Source organism: Budorcas taxicolor, chromosome X (assembly GCF_023091745.1).
Source record: "Budorcas taxicolor isolate Tak-1 chromosome X, Takin1.1, whole genome shotgun sequence".
NCBI classification, from domain to species: Eukaryota; Metazoa; Chordata; class Mammalia; order Artiodactyla; family Bovidae; genus Budorcas; species Budorcas taxicolor.
The window spans coordinates 144,776,902-144,801,765 of record NC_068935.1 but is presented as its reverse complement, the minus strand read 5'-3'; the positions used below and the strand labels follow the sequence as shown (position 1 = coordinate 144,801,765).

General features: G+C 47.4%; 1 long non-coding RNA gene across 1 annotated transcript; it reads right to left on the bottom strand.

The window, feature by feature from the left end:
• Positions 1 to 1,456: 1,456 nt before the first annotated feature.
• Positions 1,457 to 21,026, bottom strand: LOC128069373 (uncharacterized). Its single transcript, XR_008201571.1, has 3 exons — positions 20,894 to 21,026; positions 19,606 to 19,717; positions 1,457 to 1,580 (listed from the first exon to the last, which is right to left on the bottom strand). It is a non-coding gene; the product is annotated as an uncharacterized LOC128069373 (long non-coding RNA).
• Between the last annotated feature and the right edge of the window lie 3,838 nt (positions 21,027 to 24,864).

Here is a 24,864-nt window from a genome sequence, read left to right as displayed (position 1 = left end):
TATTTTATTAATTTATTTAATTGGAGGCTAATTACTTTACAATACTGTGGTGGTTTTTGATGTACACGAATCAGCCACGAGTTTATATGTGTCCCCCCCACCCCGTCCCAAACCCCCTGCCCACCTCCCTCCCCACCCCATCCCTCTGGGTTGTCCCAGAGCACCGGCTGTGAGTGTCCTGTCTCATGCATCGACCTTGGACTGGTGATCTATTTCACATATGGTAAATAATGTACATGTTTCAATGCTATTCTCTCAAATCATCCCACCCTCCTCCTCTCCCACAGAGTCCAAAAGTCTGTTCTTCACATCTGTCTCTTTTTGTGGTCTTGCATATAGGGTCATCGTTACCATCTTCCTAAATTCCATATATATGTGTTAACACACTGCATTGGTGTTTTTCTTTCTGACTTACTTCACTCTGTATATAATAGGCTCCGGTTTCATCCACCTGATTAGAATGGGCTCAAATGCATTCTTTTTCATAGCCGAGTAGTATTCCATTGTGTATGGAATGGAACTTCCTCATGCATTCCTCTGCCGATGGACATCTAGGTTGCTTCCATGTCCTGGCTATTATAAACAGTGCTGCGATGAACATCAGGGTACACGTGTCTCTTTCAACTCTGGTTTCCTCAGTGTGTTTCCATTCGTCTGCTGATGGACATCTAGCTTGCTTCCACATCCTAGCTGTTATAAACAGGGCTGCGATGATATTGTAAAGATCCGGCGAACGTCACCCTTGTAGCATGTCTCTGTCCCCAGGATTTCACAAAGTCACAAACAGGAAGGAATCCTTCACTCAAGGGAGCGGACGGTTCTCCTCTCACTTCTAACTTCAGACCCTGGGTCTGCGGCTCTCAGGGTCCACTGGAGATGGGAAACCTTTCTGTCCTGGGAGAAGGGCCATCCACCTTCGTTGGCACGATGTGGGGTTGGGGTTGGGGGGCTACCCTTGCTTCTGGTCCCACCAGAACAACTTCATCACAGGACTACACTTTGCTCAGCTATTCCTTCACATCCATCCATCCATACAAGGACCATCTGCCAAAGACCTGCCTTGGGCAAAAACGTGACTTCTGACTTCCATTTCCTACACTGGAGTCTGTAAGCGTCAACACAGTGCAGGATAAAAGAGACACGTCCCTGTGTTTGTGTAATCGTGGTCTATTCTTCCCAAGCCCCCCTCCCCCCTCCCCAGTGCCGGCCACAAGCAGACGTTGCCCAGATGCGCCAGCAGGTTTTCCTGGGAGTGAAGAGCCGGGTCGTCCAGCCTTACATGAGTGTGCGCAGTCCAGGCGACACCCTTACGACCCAGGACGTCTTTCTCTGGTCCTCACCTTTGCAAATAGCTGTTCGCACCTCGACACACGCAGCTGGGCCAAGATGATCCATATCTGCAGTCACCCCTGTGTCTTTTATATTCACACCGAGAAAGGTGGTTGAGTTTTAAACTGGTGTTCCCTTGGGCAGGAGATCTGAGAGATGCGGGTTCGATCCCTGGGTCGGGAAGATCCCCTGGAGGCGGAAATGGCAATCCACTCCAGTATTCTTGCCTGGAGAATCTTTCTTAAAGATTTCTTAAAAAAAAAAAAAAAAAAAATTCTCAATTTTTTTTTTCTTCCTGAAAAAAAAAAAAAAATAATGAAACCCTTGCAGAGAGACCCAGCTGACACTGAACAAATCCCAGCAACGTCCCAGGCCAGACTGAACGCTCTCTCTCTCTCCCGAACCTCCCTGCCTTCAGGACCGAGGGTCAGCCTGCAAGGATTCACACAACAGCTACACAGAATAGGTGGCTCCAGAGAGCATGGACTTGGAAACTCTTGCATGGCCTCAGTGGACAGGGTTCAGGGGGGAACAAGGCAGGATGGGGCGGGGCCTGAAAGAGGGGGCGCTGCTTCTGTGCAGTGGGGCTTCTGTGGGCCTCGGGGGTGGCATGGGTGCAGAGGACTTGGGTGGGGAGTGTCCCTGGAGGCCAGGAAGGCTGCTCCAGGGAACTGAGTGGGTTGCTGGGATGGTCCATCCACGGCCTACAGCAGCAGGTCGGGAGAGAGGCCACCAGGCTTCAGCAACCCCCAAGAGGTCTGCAGGTTAGACTCTGTTGATCTATTTCTCAATCTTTCTCTCAACCCCTCTCCCCAGGGTTGAGGAGAAGCCTTGGGGCCCTCGTGGAGGCGTGTGCATCTCTCCTGGAAAAGTTGGGGAGGCCGTGAGCATGACTCTCAAAGAGATCAAAGCATCACCGCGGGGGCATTGGGTCTGTGCGCTCTACCACCCGTGGGGTTTCCAGAAGCCACCCCCGCCCCCCGGTTCCTTCCGCCTGCCTGAGTCCAGGGTACTCCTCTCTCCCCACCTCCTGTCGTACTTGACCTGAATCAGGTCGGGGGTACCAGTCAGTTCCCACTGCCTAACCATCTCAAAGGGATCTTGAGCCATGATTCTCAGACCCACAGCCACGACCTTCTGACAGCTCTTGTCCCGTGCGGGCGACTCTGACCCTCGTGAAACCGGGATAAAAAAAGACTGTCAGCTTGACAGTGATATAGGCTTAACCCAGCAGAAAAACTAGTGACAAACTGTGATACGATATTCACTGAGGCTGTTTCCTCACTGTTCACCTGGCACTGTGTGTGTGTGTGTACTCAGACGCTTCAGTCGTGTCTGACTCTCTGTGACCCCACGGACTGTAGCCCGCCAGGCTCCTCTGTCCCTGGGATTCTCCAGGCAGAACACTGGAGTGGGTTGCCATGCCGTCCTCCAGGGCATCTTCCCGGCCCAGGGATCAAAACCCTTGTCTCTCTGGCAGGCAGGTTCTTCACTAACGCCACCTGGGAAACCCATCTGGCATTACTTAAGAAAAGAATTTCGGAGCTTTCTGTAATTAACCTTATTTTCGTCTTTCCGCCCAAGGGAACACCAGCTGAAACTCAATTGAGCTGTGTTGAATTCCCAAACAGAGAATCCCTCTGTTAAAGCCTGACCACTGGTAGTGGAGAGATTAGCGCAAACCCAACGGCGTGACGGCATTTCTGGGACTGGCAAGTGGAAAATGAGATGGTAGCTCAACTCACCTTCCCCAAATGTGTATATGCGAACACTTGTGTACACACACACACCACACACACACACACACCAACGTACTGATAAAGACTGACAATGAGGCAAGCTGGCCCTCCTCTGTGGGAGCTGACAAGGTTCAGGCTAAATCTTCATTTATCAAAAGCCCCACTTAGAGACTTCCCTGGCAGCCCGCTGGTTAGGACTCGACACTCACAAAGCAGGGAACTGGAACCCATGGGCCACAGTTGAGGGTTCGCATGTCACATCAGAGAGCCACATTAAAGGAAGAAAATAAAAGCTCCAGTTAGCAGAGAAGCAGAAAACTGATCTCTCCGCTACTCTTATTTTCCCACATTTTTTTTTTTTTTCCAGAAAACACCACCACCCTTGGTATGAGAGGGAAATGTAAGCATTCTGCTTTAAATTTCCTAGGAGAACACATGCAGGAAGTTTCACTAAGTTCTCGCAGGAAGTTTCACTAAGTTCTCTCAGCTATAGCATGCCCTGCATCTAGGAAAAGTCTGATTTCAAAACTAACCAAGTGCCTGTCCCCAGAGTCGCAGGGGTGAGGTCCTGTCCTGGCGGGATCTCTAGGAAAGACATTCGCCCTCTGACAAGTGTGCGAATCCACCCTTGCATCCACCCGTGTCTCTGCAAGGGACCTCACTCTGTTCTTTTTCGTGGCCGAGTAATATTTCATTGTCTATACGTACCGCGTCTTCCTTATCCATTCACCTGTCAGTGGACATCTAGGTCGGTTCCACGTTCTGGATATTATAAACAGCGCTGCAATGAACACTGGGGTACATGTGGTTTTTTTTTTTTTGAGTTATACTTTTCTCAGGGTATATGCCTACTCTGTTAATGCACATATATCAAGGTACAGATGAACGTCTCTGCAAGCTAGAAACAGAGACAGGGACATGGACAACATGCAAGGACACTAAGGTCGGGAAGGGAGTGTGGGACGAATTGGAAGATACTATACTATTGATACCATGTAGAATACAGATAACTCAGGAGAACCTGCTTTATAGCACGGGGAACTCTACTCAGTGCTGTCTGGTGACCTAAATGGGAATGAAGTCCAAAAAAGAGGGCAGATATATACATATATGTATATAGTGGGCTTCCCCGGTAGCTCAGTTGGTAAAGAATCTGCCTGCACTGCAGGAGACCCCGGTTCGATTCCTGGGTCAGGAAGATCCCCTGGAGAAGGGATAGGCTACCCATTCTAGTCTTCTTGGGCTTCCCTGGTTGCCCAGTGGTAAAGAATCCACCTGCAATGCGGGAGACTTGGGTTCGATCCCTGGGTTGGGAAGATCCCCCTGGAGAGGGGAAAGGCTACCCACTCCAGTATTCTGGCCTGGAGAATTTCATGGACTGTATAGTCCACAGGGTTGCAGAGAGTTGGACATGACTGAGCAACTTTCACTTATATATATGTGTATATATAGAGAGATGATTCACTTTGCTATACAGCAGAAACTGACACAACATCGTAAAGCAACTATACTCCAATAAAAATTAATAATTTTTTTAAAAAGAGTCTGCAGAGCACAAGTGGTCAAGCTGAGGCCTGCTCTCCTAGGAGTACATTTAAAAATTATATCAACTCCATGCATGCTAATGGGTGTGGGTGTGTGGGGCACAAGCTGAAATCAAAACTATGTGAAACAGAGCTTTTAACTTGCAAATTTTGAGGCAGAATCGTGGCTCATAAGAGTGTGAAACCAAATTATTTGCAATCTTGGATGTAAAACCGTCCAGGACAGTCTAGACCTGTTCTATTTACTGACTTTCTTATTTTTTTCTTGCTGCAGAAGTGTTTTTCACCCCCTCCTTCTTTCCTTTCCCTTAAAAGAAACTAACTGGGCTGGCAAGTTCATCAAAGCAATTTACTGAGAATGCACTTTGACAGACCGCATTAAGAATGTTGACTTGTGAAACAAAGGGCTGTTTTATCATGCACATAAATTACATGCTTAAAAAAAAAAAAAAAAAAAGAAGGTTCAGAATTCTTTAGTGATACTGTAGTCAGTGCAGAAAGGAGTTTTGCCCATCTTATTTTATTTTTTGTTTCAGTACTTCAAAAGCTTGGCCTGGGAACCCACGGCTCACAAAACACGCAACAGAAAAGACTGCACCATACATGATGGTTTACTATTTGCATCGATTAAAAATAAATTTAAGTCAACCTACACTGAGCTTCCCTGGTGGCTCATTGGTAAAGAATCCGCCTGCAATGCAGGAGGTGTGGGTTCCATCACTGAGCCTGGAAGATCCCCTGGAGAAGGGTATGGCAACCCACTCGAGTATTCCTGCCTGGAGAATCCCATGGACAGAGGAGCTTGGTGGGCTACAGGCCATGGGGTCACAGAGAGTTGGGACATGATTGCACACTCATGTATGCACAAAGTTTATCTGTTAAGTATCAACCACAAGGCAAAGACTGTCGGTTCAGTTCAGTTCAGTCACTCAGTTGTGTCTGACTCTTTGTGATCCCATGGACTGTACCCTGTCCATCACCAACTCCCGAAGCTTACTTAAATTCATGTCCATTGAGTTGGTGATGCCATCCAACCATCTCACCCTCTGTCGTTCCCTTCTCCTCCCATCTTCAGTCTTTCCCAGCATCAGGGTCTTTTCCAATGAGTCAGTTCTTCGCATAGGGTGGCCAAAGGATTGGAGCTTCAGCTTCAGCATCAGTCCTTCCAATGAAGATTCAGGACTAATCTCCTTTAGCATGGACTGGTTGGATCTCCTTGCTGTCCAAGGGACTCTCAAGAGCCTTCTCCAACACCACAGTTCAAAAGCATCAGTTCTTTGGCGTTCACAGTTCTTTAGAGTCCAAGTCTCACATCCACACACAAGTACTGGAAAAACCAGAGCTTTGACTAGACGGACCTTTGTCGGCAAAGTCATGTCTCTGCTTTTCGACATGCTGTCTAGGTTGGTCACACTGGACACTTTTTGAGGTACAAAGGTGGACGGGTCAGTGTCAGGAGAGAGAGCCGGGAATGAAAAACCTCCTCAAATGAGTTGTGCATGGGGAACTGTGAGAGCTGCCCTGCATGACTGCAAAGAAGCGCTTACTTATATTTGCTTGAGGGCTCATAAAGCATTTCATCTTAAACCAAACTGTGATCCCACCTTTCCTGGGGGAGGGCCATTCATGGACAGAGACTCTGTAAGCATAAAGCAGCGGGAACACAGGTCACATCTTCTCACTTCAGGTGTGCAAAGGTGGAGGGTTTCACTTCTCGTCTGAAGCCCATAAAAGAGGAAGGAGCAGAGATAAAGCTGGAGAAAGGGAGAGGGGTAAGGACACAGCTGGAAATGTTTGCATGCTACGAAGAGCTGATAAGATAATGCTATGATCTGACCTATGATTCAAGACGCCTAATCCAGAAACAAGGTGTGGATGAACTGGTAGGAGGGGAAACAGAAAGAATCACTGGGGGGCTGTCATAGAAATGGTCTGAGAGAGGACTTCCCTTGTGGTCCAGTGGCTAAGCATCCACTTGCGGAGGCAGGGAACACGGGTTCTATCCTCGTCCGTGACGATCCCACGTGCTGCAGGGCAGCTAAGCCCATGTGCCCCAATAACAGGCCTGCACACGCAACAGCTGGCGCTCCTCAATGAGAGAAGTCAACACAACGAGAAGTCCATCACCACAAATGGAGAGGAGCCTCCACTCGCTGCAACTAGACTAAGCCCGCACGCGGCAGAGAAGACCCAGGGACGCCAAAAACAAATAAAATTGAAAAAAAGAATTTTTTTGTAATTACTGAGAGATAGACTCTCTACTAAGAGTCTGTAATAACTTTGAAAACCAAGTGAGATGCAAGGAAGATGGACCAAGGATGCCAGCGGTATATCTTGATAAATGTGCAGTCAAGGAAGCATTTACAAACCACTTCATTTATTACTGGCTTGACCAAAGGTTCAGGTCAAAGAGCTGTGTGTTTTTATTTTTTGCCAAGACTTAGGAAACCTCAAAGTGATGCAGACAGCAGTGAATTTGAAACTTAAATGCAAGGAAACAAGAAAATACACACACACACATAACTGACAACATCATCAAATATACTGCTGCTAAGTCGCTTCAGTCGTGTCTGACTCTGTGCGACCCCATAGACGGCAGCCCACCAGGCTCCCCCGTCCCTGGGACTCTCCAGGAAAGAACACTGGAGTGGGTTGCCATTTCCTTCTCCAATGCATCAAAGTGAAAAGTGAAAGTGAAGTCGCTCAGTCGTGCCCAACTCTGCGACCCCATGGACTGCCGCCTACCAGGCTCCTCTGTCCATGGGATTTTCCAGGCAAGAGCACTGGAGTGGGGTGCCATTGCCTTCTCCTACTAGATACCAACAAATAAATCTAATGATGTGAAATCTTTTACACAGAAAACAGCAGAAAATGCTGAGAGAATGTAAACATGACGGACATAAAGAGAAGCCTCTCATGTTTACAGATTGGAAGACTCAACATTTTTAAGGTGTCCATTCTTCCCAGCTTGGTTTATACGCTCAAGGCAACCCCTATCCCTATTTCACCCGGGTTTTTGTGGGCTTTGAGAGAAAGTCAAAGGGCCTAGATTAGCCCAGGTAACGGAGGCCTGGCGTGCTGCAGTTCATGGGGTCGCAAAGAGTCGGACACGACTGAGCGACTGAGCTGAACTGAACTGAATCTTGAAATAGACCAGATGTCAAGGGTATAACTTATGAGATATCAAGATACACAGTGAAGCTACAGAAATCAACACAGCAGCAGAAGAGAGAAGAAATAACATTGGTGGCCAACAGTCTAGACTCTGGATGATCCATGCATGCTTGTTTATGCGAAAGTATCGTATCAATTCATTAGAGGAAAGGAATGCCAATTAAATAGGTCATTCTGGTTCAACAGGATATCAATAGTTTTTAAACAGGAGTCTTTATCTCTACCTCAAATAAATTCATATGAAATTACAGACCATCTGTAAAACATTAATAGCACAACTTGTAGCAAAAAATAATAATAATAAGAAGAAGTTTCTGAGCTGGAGGTATGTAACAATTTCTAAGCCACACAAAAATCACTAGGTACAAAAGAACAAAATCACCAACCTGGTTTTTATTAAAATTAAGAATTTTTGTTCATCAGCAGACATCAGTAATAGCGGTAAAGGACAATACTGGACGTATCCAGAACACCGGGGCTTCCCAGACGGCACTAGAGGTAGAGAACCCACTTGCCGATGCAGGAAACGTAAGAGACGTGGGTTCGATCTCTGGGTCGGGAAGGTCCCCTGGAGGAGGGCACAGCAACCCACTCCACTATTCTCGCCTGGAGAATCCCATGGACAGAGGAGCCTGGCAGGCTACAGTCCACGGGGTCACAGAGAGTCAGACACGACTGAAGCGTTTTAGCACACGGAACACACATCTAATATACAAAAAACACTCCTACAAATTCATCTATAAAAAACAAGTGAATGGTACTTCTAAAAAAACTTGAACAGACATTCCAAATGAGGATTTTCAAATGGTCAAACCACCCCCCCGCAACCACACACACACAGGAAAAGTTAACATCATTACCCACCAGTAAAATTACAAATGAAAGCCAGAACGCACACCACTACCCAGCTACTTAGAATGAATGATATTGTTTTAAAAATGATTGTCAACCTCAAGTATTGCATGGTTGTGAAGCTAAGTATACGGCTTGTGGAAGAGCTGTTTCGTAGTGTCCACTAAAAACACCCACTGCGTATCTCCTAACAGATACACAGAGAATTTATCCCTAGAGGTAGACCTTAGACCACGGAATCTGCATGTCCAACGAAAGCACAATAGTGTTCATCGTGGATTTATGCATGAGCTCCAAATTTCCTATGCACGTGACCATTTGCGACCCCATGGACTGTGAGCTCCAAAGTGGATCAACCCAAATATCCACCAAAACACTGGATTAAAAAAAAAACACAACACTTCATTTTTACAATATATTGCCAACTAATAAAAACCCAGGTGGCACTAGTGTTAAAGAACCAGCCTGCCAATGCAGGAGATACAGGAGACCTGGGTGGGGAAGATCCCATGGAGGAGGGCAAGGCAGCCCACTCCAGTATCCTTGCCTGGAGAATCCCATGGGCGGAGGAGTCTGGGGTCGGGGACTGCAGTCCATAGGGTTGCACAGAGTTGGACATGACTGAAGTGAATCAGCACACAAGCAATAAAAACAGAACGAAATATGCCGCATGCAACACCTTGAATGAACCTCACACACTCATGGACGAGCAGACAGCTGGGAACTGCAGACCGTGCCGTGTACAGGTTCAGGTCAGTTCAGTTCAGTTCAGTCGCTCAGTCGTGTCCGACTCTTCGCGACCCCATGAACCGCAGCACGCCAGGCCTCCCTGGCCATCACCAACTCCCGGAGGTCACTCAGACTCACGTCCATCGAGTCGGTGATGCCATCCAGACATCTCATCCTCGGTCGTCCCCTTCTCCTCCTGCCCCCAATCCCTCCCAGCATCAGAGTCTTTTCCAAGGATAAAGCAACCCATGACGGCAAATATACCAGTGATGACAATGTCTAGGTGAGAGGGTGCTACTGACTGAGGAAGGGGCACTGGGGTAACTGCCGGGGACTAGAAATATTTCTGTTTTGATCAGAGTGTTGGTACTCTAAATAGGCTCTTTCATCTCAGTCGTGTCTGACTCCCTGCGACCTCATGGACGGTAGCCCACCGAGACTCCTCTGTCCATGGGATTTCCCAGGCAAGAATACTGGAGTGGGTTGCCATTTCCTTCTCCAACCTAAGTATGAAAGTGAAGTCGCTCAGTCGTGTCTGACTCTTTGCGACCCCGTGGACTGTAGCCTACCAGGTTCCTCCTTCCATGGGATTCTCCAGGCAAGAATACTGGAGTGGGTTGCCATTTCCTTCTCCAACCTAAGTACACCCCTATGTAAAATATCATAGAATTTCACACGTAAAAGATTTGTACAGTTTAAGTTTGCTATGCCGAACACATGATATTTTTTTAAAAAAAACTCTGATTGTTACCTTACCTAGAATGTTAAAATATATTCCATTTGAACAAAGTGAAAATCACTTAGTCCTGTCCGACTCTTTGCGACCCCATAGACTATAGAGTCCATGGAATTTTCCAGGTCAGAATACTGGAGTAGGTAGCCTTTCCCTTCTCCAGGGGGATCTTCCCAACCAATTACAAAAGCACTTTTTAGAAAGGAGCCCCAAATCTGGTTCATTTTCCACCTTCCCCCCTTCTCTGCACACATTCGCATACATTTTCATATATTACACATTTTCAGCAAAACAAAGGGGGAAAAATACATTTTCTTCACTTTACTGAGGAAAAAAAAAAAAAAAAGGAGCCCTGAGGCTATTGAAAGCATAGCAGTGATTGGAAACATAAAAAGGCAACTATCTTCTTTTCTAAAAATGATTCCCCTGATGATATTATACAGTGGTAATTTAAAAGTAATGTTCCCCAACAGAATTATTCCTCTACCTGACCATTCACAGATCTCATTTCATTTCTCATATATCTTATAGTTCTCTCGGAAAATAAAATGGTCCTTTGGTAATATATACGAGAACCTGTGCTGAATTTGCAAAGATGGGTAATTTTGACTGGAATAAATTCATAATAGCAATCATAAGTTTCAAATAGATGGGCTGATATTCGCTTTAATATATACATTTATATATCTTTTCACCACTCCCTGGCGAAAGATGGCATTTACGGAAAGCTTCACGGGCTGATCTAATGGCTCATGTTCTAAAATGACGGAAGTTTAATTTTAAGCGTGTAAGTAATGATGCCAAATACAACCACATCATTGGAAAATTCGTTCAGTCAGTAGCTTTGGGTTCCAAGCAACTTTGAGTAAGTATATTCAGTAAGTCTCTTGGCATATAGAGACATCATCTCATATAACATCTCTTAATTTCTATTTACTTTATTTTTTATTGACGTATGAAAGTGAAAATGCAAGTCGCTCAGTCATGTCCGACTCTCTGTGACCCCGTGGACTATGCAGTCCATGGAATTCTCCAGGGCAGAATACCGGAGTGGGTAGCCCTTCCCTGCTCCAGGGGATCTTCCCAACCCAGGGATCAAACCCACGTCTCCTGCATTGCAGGTGGATTCTTTACCAGCTGAGCCACCAGGGAAGCCCAAGAATACTGGAGTGGGTAGCCTATCCCTTCTCTGGGGGATCTTCCTCACCCAGGAATCGAACTGGGGTCTCCTGCATTGCAGGTGGATTCCTGACCGACTGAGCTATCAGGGAAGCCCCATTGAAGTATAGCTGAGTTATAACATGATGTTAATGACTGCTATACAGCAAGGTAACTCAGGGGTACATATAAGACATTTCGTTTCATACTCTTTTCCATTATGGTTTATCATAGGGTTCTGAATAGAGTTCCCTTTTGCATACAGTAGGACACAGTTTTTTTTTTAAAGGGCCAAAGATACTGCCAGCCTCACTGAGTCATTATGAAATCAGAGAGCAGAATGGTATGGCAAGGATGCCAGCCATATTTATGACCCCACTACCTTCGGGGTCAGGGGCAGATCTTTCGTGCTGCACTCTCTCAAGGTTTCAGTTCAGTTCAGTCGCTCAGTCGCATCCGATTGCTTGTGACCCCATGGACTGCAGCACGCCAGGCCTCACTGTCCATCACCAACTCCCAGAGCTTACTCAAACTCATGCCCATTGAGTCGGTGATGCCACCCAACCATCTCATCTGTCGTCCCCTTCTCCTCCTGCCTTCACTCTTTCCCAGCATCAGGGTCTTTTCCAATGAGTCGGCTCTTCGCATCAGATGGCCCAAGTATTGGAGTTTCAGCTTCAGCATCAGTCCTTCCAATGAACACCCAGGACTGATCTCCTTTAGGAGGGACTGGTTGGATCTCTTTGCAGTCCAAGGGACTCTCAAGAGTCTTCTCCAACACCACAGTTCAAAAGCATCAATTCTTCCACTCTCAAGGTTTGTGGGGACACATTCCCGGCGTCTTTCTTTGTGCTTGGATTGCTCCTTATAAGGACCCCAGTCATACTGGCTGAGGGCCCAGCCTAACGAGGTCCGTCACCTGAATTACCTATCTAAAGGCCGTCTCTCCAAATAGAGTCACATTCTGAAATACTAGAAGTTACGACTTAAACATAGGGACTTTTGGGGGAGGGGTGGGACACAAATAAGACCATTACTCTCTCTCTCTCTGTGCGTGTGAGTATGTCTTATACTTATTTACTTACTTAAGTAAGTGGTCAAGTAAATAAGTACTCAAAGAAAGTGAAAGTGAAGGCCCTCAGTGGTGTCCAACTCTTTGAGACCCCATGGACTGTAGCCTACCACGCTCCTCCGTCCGTGCGTACTCCAGTAAGTACTTCAATAAGCAAGTAAGAACTCGTAGCACTGACTTACTCAGGGTATCAGTGCAAACTGTTTCTTCCAGGCTGCCACGTTTCAGAGGCTTCCCTCATGTCTCAGCACGTAAAGAACCCACCTGGCAATACAGGAGACTCAAGAGATACAACGGCTTCAATCCCTGGGTGCGGAAGACCACCCCCCCAGAGGAGGAAATGGCAGCCCACTCCAGTATTCCTGTCTGGAGAATCCCATGGACAGCGAAGCCTGGTGGGGCTACAGTCTGTGGGGTCACGAAAGAGTCGGACACGACTGAGCGCGCACAGGCACAATGACAGCCCCGTTTTGAATGCAGCAGCTTAATCTCTCATTGATTCAGCCTTTTCTTTCACAGCATGTTTGTTCCTAAGTGTCCTATTCATGAATTCGTTGAACACCTGGGCATAGTTGAAATAGAGGTTAAGAAAAAAATCTCTATCTAAAATTTATTTTCCTTATTTAACGTAGCACATGCGAAGTTAAGGAAGTACAAATATGTCCTGGATACTCCTGTAGGTCTTTAGTTGGGAAACCACCATCACGTCTATAGCCACCATCTGCTAGGGTGGAGGCCCTTGTTTCTTTAGACCTTTAGAACCTCCTTGCATCCTGCATTTTATACATGGACCCAAGCATGTTCATTCAAAAATATTTATTGGATTCTGTGTCCTGCGTGGTCCTCTCTAAGTGTCCTGAGTGAACACTCTGAGTGTCCTGATAGGTCAAGGGCTATCAACAATGAGCAACACACACAGACACACACACAGACCACACACACACACACGTATCGTGAAAAGGACTGACGAGAGAAATGAGGGAGTGTATGGTAACAGAGAATTGGATGATAAAGAAAGCTGAGCGCCGAAGAATGGATGCTTTTGAACCGTGGTGCTGGAGAAGACTCTTGAGAGTCACTTGGACTACAAGGAGATCCAACCAGTCCATCCTAAAGGAGATCGGTCCTGATTATTCATTGGAAGGACTGATGCTGAAGCTGAAACTCCAATACTTTGGCCACCTGATGTGAAGAACTGACTCATTTGAAAAAATCTCATGCTGGGAAAGATTGAGGGCAGGAGGAGAAGGGGACGACAGAGGATGAGATGGTTGGATGGCATCACTGACTCGATGGACCTGAATTTGAGCAAACTCTGGGAGTTGCTGATGGACAGGCAGGCCTGGTATGCTGCGGTCCATGGGGTCACAAAGAATCAGACTCGACTGAGCGACTGAACTGCACTAACCTGATGGTAATAGAACACTCGGTAGAGAGGAGAACAGGCTGTTTATAGAGAACAGCCAGAGAACCCACGTTGATGAAATGACACACAGGTTCAGAAGGGAAGGAACGAATCAAGCAGGAGATTGCAGAGGGTGCTCTGGGCTGAGAGACACAACAGGAGAGTCTCTGTGGTGAGTCAGCTGGGCTGACTTGAGAAAAAGCAAGGGGGGGTGGTTCCCTGGTAGTCCAGTGGTTAACAATCTGCCTGTCGATACAGGTGACGAGGGTTCGGTCCCTGGTCCAGAAGATCACACGTGTTGCAGGGCATCGAAGCCTGCAAGCCACAACTACTGAAGCTCACGCCCTACAACCTGTGAAGTGAATGAAAGTGAAGCTTGCTCAGTCATGTCCGACTCTGCGACCCCATGGACTGTACAGGCCATGGAATTCTCCAGGCCAGAATACTGGAGTGGGTACCCTTTCCCTTCTCCAGGGGATCTTCCCAACTACGGCGTTGAACCCAGGTCTCTTGCATTGCAGGCGGATTCTTTACTAGCTAAGCCACTAGGGAAGCTCAAAAATACTGGAGTGGGTAGCCCATCCCTTCTCCATGGGATCTTCCAGACCCAGGAATTGAACCGGGGTCTCCTGTAGGTGGATTCTTTACCAGCTGAACTATGAGGGAAGCCCAATCCTGTGTTCTGCAACAAAAGACTCCACCACAGTGAGAAACCCACGCACCATGGCTAAAGAGTAGCTTCCGCTCACTACAACTACAGAAAGCCTGCAGGCAGCAACAAAGACCCAGAGTGGGGCCAAAATTAAACTAACAAACTGTGAATGTTTTTAAAACAAGTTAAAGAGAACAAAGGGAGAAACAGCAATGGCACGCACGGAGAGGAACTGAGTGAATAAGCGTGCCCGGCCTAGGACATGAAGGTGGAGATGACAGTGAGGTGTGCACCCGTCACCTGCAATCTCCATGCCCGCTGCAAAGCCTTGCCTTTGGTTCTGACGGACAAGACTTCCCTGGCTGGCTGAGGATGGGAGACTAAGGCTCTGGCTTCATCCTAAATCAGCGAGTGTCCTGTGAAGCAGCTCTGAACATCATGTGATGAATAAGCAAGGTTAGGACAGAATCAGGCACCAGCTACGGAGCCACTAACCAACTGAGGGGAGGTCTGAAGCATGGAGGTGGTGAAAAAGGCCAGATTGTGGGCGTATTTTCAAAGTAGAGCTGAGTGGCTCAGGAACTGAAAGCTGACTGCAGCTCAAGAGAGTAGAATCATCTCTCCTCGGGGGAGTGAAGAGAGAGGCCCCCCTAAGGGCTTCAGACCACGGTGGAGACACCAACCCGGTGGGTGCTCATGGACCCCTAAGTGTCAGAAGGAAGACGGCTGCAGGGGTCTCTCTGAGATTTAAGAACACGTAGGGGAGACTAGGTCTGTCTTCAGTCATGTCTGACTCTTTTGTGACCCCATGGACTGTAGCCCACCAGGCTCCACTGTCCATGGGGATTCTCCAGGCAAGAGTACTGGAGTGGGTTGCCATTTCCTCCTCCAGGGGATCTTCTCAAACCAGGAGGGATCGAACCTGAGTTTCCTGCATAGCAGGCAGATTCTTTACCGTCTGAGCCACCAGGGAGGCCCTTGACATACACACACTACTCTATATAAAACAGAGAGTCAACAAGGGCCTATTGCCGTAGTGCAGGGAACTCAGCTCAGCACTCTCTGATAACCTATATGGGAAAAGAATCTAAAAAAGGGTGGATATATGTATGAATCTCTTTGCTGTACACCTGAAACCAACACACACAACACTGTAAATCAACTATACATTTATATCAACTACATCAAAGGTAAATTAAGGAAAAAAAAACATGTAAGGGAAACCAAATCTTTTACTCAAGGCTACCACCCTGTTTTCTCTCCATCATCTGGAGAGATCTCCATCATCCAAACGGAAGTTGCTGAATCTCCTAATAACCTTCCCACCCCTCTCTTTCCCAGCGTCTCATCTGGATCTTGTAAGTAAATCACTTCCCTGTGGTTGGCGAATGCAGAAAGTGTGGGTTTCCACAGCCCAGCGTTATGTCCAAGGGTAAAATTCATCCATAACTTGTACGACAAAGCCTAAATTACTGGGGCTTCCCTGGTGGCTCAGAGGTAAGGAATCCAGAGAGAGGAGCCTAACAGGCTGCAGTCCGTGGGGTCACAAAGGAATGACAGACAACTGAGCAACTAGACAACAACAACAAAACCTAAATCACTATGCCGTGAATTGTTACTGCTCTGTAAAGTTTAGGAAAGTTCTAAATGACAAGACTGCACCATTGGACACTTGGTAAACGTCAGTCTGAGTAACTTCTCCCCCCATCGAAATATGACACATTGGCAATATACCAGATGCCTTGTGGAGAGTTGTATTTTACTTGGATAAATACTGTGCTCCATAAAGACGCCTGGATGGTTTTTTTTCTAGTGGGACTCACAGCTTGTTTTCTGTATAGTTGCACGGAGCCAGCTCATGTGTCTGTCACTGAAATTTGTAAGGCTCGCTTTACAAGCAAGGATCGGGCTGAGCTACTGCAAGTAATGAGGAGACGTGAGCCTTGGAGAAGGGCAAATGAATTCTGATTCAACAGAGCCCCCACAAAAGTGCGCAGCACAGCCTGAGTCTCTTGTGAAGCTTTTCTACAGAACTCTTTGGGGGAAGAAAATCAGCTTTTTCATTTCAGTTCCGAGATTGTCTCTGCTCTTGCTGACATAGGCTATTAGCAACCCTGACTATATTATTCTACAGACCTGTGGAAATTCTGGAAAGTCTTTGCAAAATGTTTCTCATACAGCAACCCGCGTGCTGAGATGGCAGCCCGCTGAACTGATATACTGCTATCCTGATCAAGCTGATTAAATGATAGGTGTTCTGACACACTCTGGAGAAGGCTAAGCTCTTAAGAACCGTAGATTTACAGTGATGAAACAGCCTGGTTTCACGTCACATGATACCATGAAGACGCTGAGGTCATTTAAGGCCCTTTCCTAAACCTGGATTCTGTGGGACAATGTACACACGCGTTTCAAAAAGCATCACTTGTAGGAAATTGTTTGAGAAGATGGTTCACACGTCTAATTTTTAATATGCTCTGTGACACTCACTCATTGCTTCAGTAGAGAACTGTGAAGGCCAGGGAAGCTTGGCGAGCTGCAGTCCAAGGGGTCGCAAAGAGTCGGACACGACTGAGCTAACAACAACCCTTCAAGAAACAGGTTACTTCCTAGAACTCTTTTTCAGATCTTTCAAGAGCGGTCAGTGGATCGAGAGCGGCGCTGGGCCCTAGAGGTTATCTGTTCTCTTGATGTTGGCCCTGTTCATTCAGCACTAAATGCAGGGCTTCCCAGGTGGTCCAGATGGTAAAGAATCTGCCTGCAATGCGGGAGACCTGGGTTTGATCCCTGGATTGGGAGGATCCCCTGGAGAAGGGAAAGGCTACCCCCTCCAGTATTCTGGCCTGGAGAATTCCATGGACCGAGGAAGCTGGTGGGCTACAGTCCATGGGGTCACAAAGAATCGGACATGAGTGAGCAACTAAGCACACACACATAGATTCAGATAGAATGGTGGGTAGGTAGAGAAATGTCAACATCTATCTATCTGTCTATCATCTAGACAGATGATAAATACTGATCCATAGATATCTACCTCTGTCCATATCTGTATTTATAAATTATCAATAACCCATAAATAATGAATAGCTATAGTATATAATAATCTATATTCTTAATATAAACCTATAGATACATAAAATATTATACATATCTGTCCATCTGTATCTATGTGAACATTATATATTATATATAATTACATATCGTACCTACATACCTACACCTGTATCTATCAGCTGTCTATGCTAGGATTTCTGCTTCTCTGCTTGAAGTTTTATTTATACAAACATAATATTGCATAGGTAAGCAATACTGACGCTATAGACGTGCCTAAAATGAGTGTAGCAAAAAGATGATTTTACTACAGAATCCTTGAACACTTCAGTTCTCTCGTCCAACTCTTTGCAACCCCGTGAACCACAGCACTCCAGGCCTCCCTGTCCATCACCAACTCCTGGAGCGTGCTCAAACTCATGTCCATCAAGTTGGTGATGCCATCCAACCATCTCATCCTCTTTCGTCCCCTTCTCCTCCTGCCCTCAACCTTTCCCAGCATCAGGGTCTTTTCTAATGAGTCAGCTCTTCTCATCAGGTGGCCAAAGTATTGGAGTTTCAGCTTTAGCACCAGTCCTACAATGAACATTCAGGACTGATTTCCTTCAGAATGGACTGGTTGGATCTCCTTGCAGTCCAAGGGACTCTCAAGAGTCTTCTCCAGCACCACAGTTGGAAAGCATCATTTCTTCGGCATTCTACACCCAGCCTAAACCACCAGCACAGGGTGTTCAGCAGCTGACCTATCAGAATTCGTCTTCACGTGCAGCTGCAGCTGGAAGGCACCCTTTGAGGTCAGATGCCGGCATCCCCTTCTAGCTTTGATTCATGGAAAGAGACCAGGACTTGGAGAAAGGCTCGCACACGTGTGTGAAGGCAGCCATACGATGGTTCGGCATGAAGCGTGCAATTGTGAATAGCAAAGCCAGTCAGTCTTGGGGACGGTCTTCTAGAAACATCAGGACCAACAATGAAATGCAGACACCAAACTACTGATTTACAGAATGAGAGAATTTCATACTCTAGGTTTTCAGAGCTTAGAGAATCTGAGAGTCATGCAATCCAAAGCCGTTATTTTCTAGTCGACAGCGCAGGGACAAAGTGAAGGGATGTATCGAGTTGACTCAGCTTGCCAGACACAGTGACACAGTGAACATCTAGGCATTATGATGTCCACCTGATGCCATCTCCATTAAATTTCACAGCTTCTCATAACACACCTACTATCTGATACTCATGGAAACGGGGAACACATTCTTTGAAGCCAAATCATGTAGAATAGACTGCAACTTAACCATAGAAAGTCAAGTCAGCTTATTTCAAACCTCCTTAATCCAGCCACAGGCGTTGATAGGATTGAGCACTCTTGACACCAGGGATATTGGTGCTTTATAGACAGTCTTGGGAGAAGGCAATGGCACCCCACTCCAGTACTCTTGCCTGGCAAATCCCATGGACGGAGGAGCCTGGTGGGCTGCAGTCCATGGGGTCGCTAACAGTCGGACATGACTGAGCAACCTCCCTTTCAGTTTTCACTTTCATGCATTGGAGAAGGAAATGGCAACCCACTCCAGTGTTCTTGCTTGGAGAATCCCAGGGATGGGGGAGCCTGGTGAGCTACCGTCTATGGGGTCACACAGAGTCGGACAAGACTGAAGCAACTTAGCAGCAGCAGCAGCATAGACAGTCTTAGAGATTCCCAAGAGGCTCAGTGGTAAAGAATCCAGCCTGCAGTGCAGGAGATGCTAGAGACTTGGGTTTGATCCCTGGACTGTGAAGCTCCCCTGGAAAGAGGAAATGGTAACCCACTCCAGTATTCTTGAATATTCTGAGTCTAGAAGAGTCCCCTGGATTAAGGGCATGGCAACCCACTCCAGTATTCTTGCCTGGAGAATCCCACGGACAGAGGAGCCTGGCAGGCTACAGTCCCCGGGGTCACAAAGAGTCAGACACATCTGAGCACCAAAACAACCTCAGCCTGCGACTGAGGAGGGGGACGGGAAATTACCCAGCATCTGAACTGAGCCTGCTCGGAGTAAAACACTTCCTGACACTGAGCTCAGCTCCTGGACCTCCGCCCCACCCCTTCTGCCCATCGCCCTCCAAGTGCCACCTGTCTCTTCACCAAGGATGCTGCCTGCATGGATCTCATGCATCTGTGACTTACCTTATCTTCCATACATGAAGAGCGCATCTGCGGACCTTCCTGTGTGAGTATCTTGTGCCCATGTGTTGGCGGTTCTCTCAGGCACATGTCTCTAGGGGCTGAAAACATTCATCTGAAGGAAAAGGGGAAAACTGAGAGAAGCCTGTTACTGCGGGGCGCAGGAACAGACATGGGGACCACAAACGTGAGCAGCGAGTACTGGGGATGATGCTTCGGAAACCACGACCGAATCTCAAAAAAGCATCCTGTTAGAAAGAGAGCCTGTTCTCGCAGCCCGTGTGTGGGATGACGACAAGGCACAGAGTCGGGGGCAGAGGGCGGACCCAGGCTCCCCAGCACTCCAGTGTCCCTTTATAAAGAGAAGCTCTTCAGGAAAGGAAGATCAAACACGCCAGACCTCCTGGAGCGGGAGAAACGCAGTGCCGCTGGGCTGTGAAATATCACTGAATATAAATTAGTCTACGGTGACGGTCTCCTTTTTCTCCCTCCCCACCCGACTCTGCTTTTCATGATGTAAAATAAAACTCATTAGCATCTCGACCCAAGGGTTGGCTTTTCTAAAGAGGCAGCAAGCCGGAGCCTTGAACTTGGGTTTTGATCAGTTCAGGAGCCAGATTTCCGTGCGCACGGTTGTTCGAAGGAAGCGACCCAGGAGACGCGGGGTCCTGTCTATTCAGTCCCACGCAGACACTGTGTGTGTGTGTGTCTGTCTGCGCCAAGGGTGGGGAAATGCTGGAGACACTGTTTTCAGCTGTCATAAACACGGCCTTGCTATTTGATCTCCGTCCTCACGAAGACGCAGCGTTTTCCAATCTCCCTTCAGTGTGGCGTATTCCTCAGACCCCAAACATTGCATCCACGTCCTGCGCCCGCCTGACCTCTGTGGACGCTTGCGGGTGCTTTTCTGCATCTCCCATGTGTCTCCCTGCTGTCTCTCTGCCTTGATCTAATGGAGTGCCTTTCACGGCATCTTTTGTGTCGAGGAAACAGCAGGCCCACAGGCAGGTGTAAGAGATAAGGCAGAGAGAGATCCCAAGTCATCGTCATCTACCTCCTCCCCACAAGAGGAACGGGGTTCAGAAGTGCAGTCTGGCTGAAACAGAGCAGGACCCTGGAGTCCTTGTCCCACATCACCGCCCCCTCCCACACAAATCCGCCCCACCCCTGGCCTCTGCCTGCCTTTTCTCTATGGAAACACTTTAGTCCCAGAGGAAGCTTAATCAGAGAGGTAGGAACATGCAGAAACAGAGGGAAATGGACAAAGGAGATGCAAATAATTATAACGTACCCCATGAAACATGGCCAGGCTTCCCCAGGAGGTTTGGTGGTGAACCATCTGCCTGCCAACGCAGGAGACGCAGGTTCGATCCCTGGGTCCGGAAGATCCCTGGGTCAGGAAGGTCGCTGGAGGAGGAAACGGCAACTTGCTCCAGGATTCTTGCCTGGAGAATCCCCTGGACAGAGGAGACTGGCGGGGTTACAGTCCATGGGGTTGCAAAGCGTCAGACACAACTGAACATGCGGGATGTCGACTCAAAGCGTAGTCAGGACTTTCAGTTCCTTCTCAAGGGCTGTAGACAGTATTCTGAGCCAAATTCTGTGAGCTGTCTTGTAGATAATCAACCTGTCACCAGGGGGACGAAGTTAACTACATGACGATCAGACTGTAGCCACGACATAAGGTACCACAATTCCAAGAACCGGCCTCAAGGAAACGAAAAACACACCGACCCTGGAACTGAAGATTCAGTTCAGTTCAGTCGCTCAGTCATGTCTGACTCTTTGCAACCCCATGAATCACAGCACGCCAGGCCTCCCTGTCCATCACCAACTCCCGGAGTTCACTCAAACTCATGTCCATCATGTCCGTGATGCCATCCAGCCATCTCATCCTCGGTTGTCCCCTTTGCCTCCTGCCCCCAATCCCTCCAAGCATCAGAGTCTTTTCCAGTGAGTCAACTCTTCGCATGAGGTGGCCAAAGGATTGGAGCTTCAGGTTTAGCATCAGTCCTTCCAACGAACACCCAGGGCTGATCTCCTTTAGAATGGACTGGTTGTATCTCCTTGCAGTCCAAGGGACTCTCAAGAGTCCTCTCCAACACCACAGTTCAAAAGCATCAATTCTTCGGTGCTCAGCTTTCTTCACAGTCCAACTCTCACATCCATACATGACCACTGGAAAAATCATAGCCTTGACTAGATGGACCTTTGTTGGCAGAGTAATGTCTCTGCTTTTTCATATGCTGTCTAGGTTGGTCATAACTTTCCTTCCAAGGAGTAAGCGTCTTTTTATTTCATGGCTGCAGTCACCATCTGCACTGATTTTGGAGCCCAAAAGAATAAAGTCAGCCACTCTTTCCATTGTTTCTCCATCTATTCGCCATGAAGCGATGGGACCAGATGCCATGATCTTAGTTTTTTGAATGTGGAGCTTTAAGCCAATCTCCTCTTTCACTTTCATCAAGAGGCTCTTTAGTTCCTCTTCACTTTCTGCCACAAGGGTGGTATCATCTGCATATCTGAGGTTATTGATATTTCTTCTGGCAATCTTGATTCCAGCTTGTGCTTCCTCCAGCCCAGCATTTCTCATGATGTACTCTGCATGTAAGTTAAATAAGCAGGGTGATAGTATACAGCCTTGACGTACTCCTTTTCCTATTTGGAACCAGTCTGGTGTTCCATGTCCACTGTGATTAGGTACCTCAGATTGTATGCACACATTTGCCCAGACTCTCGGGGATCCTGATTCCTGTCTGCACTCAGCCTGTAACCCTCCTGCCTGGGTGTGAACATCTCTTTATTCTGAAATTCCTTTCAATTAACCAGTCATCGCTGACTTCACTGAGCTGAGTTCGCTCAGATTAATCAGTACTTCACTGAGCTGAGTTCTCTGAGAAGGTGTGGACACTCACTGGGGTTAGGAGTCCTATGTCTCAGGAGCGGATCCTCACACCTCCTTGTCCCAACCCTCCATCACTGTGACTCACGCCATCCTATTTTTAAATGATACTCTGGTCCAGGGCCAGACCTTGAAATGACAAAAATATTAATGTAAGCAAATCTGAGGACAACTTTTACGAGGTGGTAGAAGAGATTGTGTGCTTTTTGATTTCATTTCAGAGCCCAAAGTTATAACACAGAGAGGCTGTGCAATGAAAAAAAAAAATAGAATTTTAGGCTATTTTCTGAGCATGAGATGGATTCTGCTGACCCAAATGAACATACATGTAGTATCTGATCTGCTTGCCCAGCAGGGAATTTCCTGAACCTGCCAGAAGAATAAGAAGAAATAGTGAGGGAGCTACCCTCCCAGGTGAAGGTGGTTTCAAGTTGTGATAAATTGCGTGGAAGAGGATGGCTTCCTCTCCAGATGATAGATTAGAGTTCTCTCTTAAGAACTTCCTTTGTGCAGGAGGGAGGCAGGGTGCCAGGAAAAAAATCCCAACTAGACTTGGGAGCCTGGAGAGAGAACCATATCCTACCAGGGGTGTAACGCCTGTAGGAGGTTACATATAAAAGTGTTAGTCGCTCAGTTCTGTCCGACTCTGCAACCCCATGAACTATAGCCTGCCAGGCTCCTCTGTCCATGGGATCCTCCAGGCAAGAATACTGGAGTGGGTTGCCATTTCCTCCTCCAGGGGATCTTCCCCACTCAGAGATCGAACCCGGGTCTCCTGTACTGGAGACCGATTCTTTACCATCGGAGCCACCGTGAATATATACATGAAAGTGAAAGTCAGTTGTGTTTGACTCTCTGTGACCCCATGGACTATATATACAGTCCATGGAATTCTCCAGGCCAGAACACTGGAGTGGGTAGCCTTTCCCTTCTCCAGGGGATCTTCCCAACCCACGGATCGAACCCAGGTCTCCCACATTGCAGGCGGATTCTTTACCAGCTGAGCCACCAGGGAAGCCCATGAATATATATATATATTATATATATATATATATATGTATAATGGAAAATCACTGCAGATGGTGATTGCAGCCATGAAATTAAAAGATGCTAACTCCTTGAAAGGAAAGTTATGACCAACCTAGATAGCATATTAAAAAGCAGAGACATTACTTTGCCAACAAGGGTCCATCTAGTCAACGCTATGGTTTTTCCAGTGGCCATGTATGGATCTGAGAGTTGGACTATAAAGAAAGCTGAGCACCGAAGAATTGATGCTTTTGAACTGTGGTGTTGGAGAAGACTCTGGAGAGTCCCTTGGACTGCAAGGAGATTCAACCAGTCCATTCTAGAGGAGATCAGTCCTCCGATCATTTCGCCACCTGATGTGAAGAGCTGACTCATTTGAAAAGACCCTGATGCTGGGAAAGATTGAAGGCGGGAGGAGAAGGGGATGACAGACGACGAGATGGTTGATGGCGTCACCGACTCGATGGACATGGGTTTGGTGGACTCCGAGAGTTGGTGATGGACAGGGAGGCGTGGCGTGCTGCGATTCACAGGATCGCAAAGAGTTGGACACGACTGAGCGACTGAACTAAACTGAATGGTCACATTAATGGTCATCTCTCTGATGGTTCCCTGTTCAAGACAGTCATGGTAAGCACCTCCTGGTCAGACAGCTTGAGCTGCCTTTCCAGGAGCCAAGCGGGGGAGATGAAAGATGGTGGCCCCACCCTGCCCCACACTCCTGCAGTAGTGTGATGTGCTGGGGTGACATGAAGCTGGCGGCTGGGTGTGCGTGGGCGTGTGTCTGTGGGCTGGGCGTGGGTACAGGTCAGGACAGGGTGGGAAGCTGCTGGACTAGCTGCCCTAGGAGGAGGGAAGACTAAAGACAGAGATTCCACTTGCAGGGAAATACTTTCCACGGTCATCAAATAGGTGTTAAAGTGAGAACAGCAACTCAACTAGCCAGCGTTACACTTTTATGAGTTAAACAAAACTCTGTGATCCAAGCAGGACTCCCTGGCGGCTCAGACATTAAAGAATCTGCCTGCAATGCAGGAGACCCAGGTTCAACCCATGGACCGGGAAGATTCTCCAGGAGAAGGGAATGGCAACCCACAACGGTATTCTCGCCTGGAGAATTGCATGGATAGAGAGCCTTGGCGGGCTACAGTCCACGGGGTCGCAAAGAGCTACGTCACTGAGCGACTCACACTTTCAAGGTTATCACAGAGTATTGTCACTCAGTGTGACAATTTCTAGGTCCATCCGTGTTGCTGCAAAGGGTGTTATTTTATCCTTTCTAATGACTGAGTAGAAGGAGAAATATCATATGACATTCCTTATCTGTGGAA